This window comes from Bison bison, unplaced genomic scaffold, assembly GCF_000754665.1.
Source record: "Bison bison bison isolate TAMUID 2011002044 unplaced genomic scaffold, Bison_UMD1.0 scf7180017864465, whole genome shotgun sequence".
NCBI classification, from domain to species: Eukaryota; Metazoa; Chordata; class Mammalia; order Artiodactyla; family Bovidae; genus Bison; species Bison bison.
Genome location: NW_011495026.1, coordinates 3,745,119 through 3,747,105, shown reverse-complemented (window position 1 = coordinate 3,747,105; position 1,987 = coordinate 3,745,119).

Genomic DNA, 1,987 nt, shown 5'->3' with positions numbered 1-1,987 from the left:
CATGGTTCACATACTGCTGAAGCCTGGCTTGGAGAATTTTGAGCATTACTTTACTAACGTGTGAGATGATTCCAACTGTGCGGTAGTTTGAGCATTCTTTGGCATTGCCTTTCTTTGGGATTGGAATGAAAACTGACCTTTTCCAGTCCTGTGGCCACTGCTGAGTTTTCCAAATGTGCTGGCATATTGAGTGCAGCACTTTCACAGCATCATCTTTAAGGATTTGAAATAGCTCAACTGGAATTCCATCACCTCCACTAGCTTTGTTCATAGTGATGCTTTCTAAGGCCCACTTGACTTCACATTCCAGGATGTCTGGCTCTAGGTGAGTGATCATGCCATCGTGATTATCTTGGTCATGAAGATCTTTTTTGTATAGTTCTTCTGTGTATTCTTGCCACCTCTTCTTAATATCTTCTGCTTCTGTTAGGTCCCTACCATTTCTGTCCTTTATCGAGTCCATCTTTGCATGAAATGCTCCCGTGGTATCTCTAATTTTCTTGAAGAGATCTCTAGTCTTTCCCATTTTGTTGTTTTCCTCTATTTCTTTGCATTGATTGCTGAGGAAGGCTTTCTTATCTTTTCTTGCTATTCTTTGGATCTCTGCATTCAGATGCTTATATCTTTCCTTTTCTCCTTTGCTTTTCACTTCTCTTCTTTTCACAGTTATTTGTAAGGCCTCCCAGACAGCCATTTTGCTTTTTTGCATTTCTTTTCCATGGGGATGGTCTTGATCCCTGTCTCTTGTACAATGTCACAAACCTCTGTCCATAGTTCATCAGGCACTCTTATCTATCAGATCTAGTCCCTTAAATCTATTTCTCACTCCCACTGTATAATCATAAGAAATTTGATTTAGGTCATACCTGAATGGTCTAGTGGTTTTCCCTACTTTCTTCAATTTAAGTCTGAATTTGGCCATAAGGAGCTCATGATCTGAGCCACAGTCAGCTCCCAGTCTTGTTTTTGCTGACTGTATAGAGCTTCTCCATCTTTGGCTGCAAAGAATATAATCAGTCTGATTTCGGTGTTGACCATCTGGTGATGTCCATGTGTAGAGTCTTCTCTTGTGTTGTTGGAAGAGGGTGTTTGCTATGACCAGTGCATTTTCTTGGCAAAACTCTATTAGCCTTTGCCCTGCTTCATTCTGTATTCCAAGGCCAAATTTGCCTGTTACTCCAGGTGTTTCTTGACTTCCTCCTTTGGCATTCCAGTCCCCTATAATGAAAAGGACATCTTTTTGGAGTGTTAGTTCTAAAAGGTCATGTAAGTCTTCAGAGAACCATTCAACTTCAGCTTCTTCAGTGTTACTGGTTGGGGCATAGACTTGGATTACTCTGATATTGAATGGTTTGCCTTGGAAATGAACAGAGATCATTCTGTCATTTTTGAGATTGCATCCAAGTACTGCATTTCAGACTCTTTTGTTGACCATGATGGCTACACCTTGGATGAGGAGTATCTCCTCACCGCAGCCCCTCCTGACCTTGAACGTGGAGTAGCTCCTCTAGGCCCTCCTATGCCCATGCAGTCACCGCTCCTTGGACATAGTGTTGCTCCTCTTGGCCGCCGCCCCACCAACCTAGATAGCATATTGAAAAGCAGAGACATTACTTTGCCAACAAAGGTCCGTCTGGTCAAGGCTATGGTTTTTCCAGTGGTCATGTATGGATGTAAGAGTTGGACTGTGAAAAAAGCTGAGCACCAAAGAATTGATGCTTTTGAACTGTGGTGTTGGAGAAGACTCTTGAGAGTCCCTTAGACTGCAAGGAGATCCAACCAGTCCATTCTAAAGGAGATCAGTCCTGGGTGTTCATTGGAAGGACTGATGCTAAAGCTGAAACTCCAATACTTTGGCCATCTCATGTGAAGAGTTGACTTACTGGAAAAGACCCTGATGCTGAGAAGGATTGGGGGCAGGAGGAGAAGGGGACAACAGAAGATGAGATGGTTGGATGGCATTACCGACTCGATGGACATGAGTTTG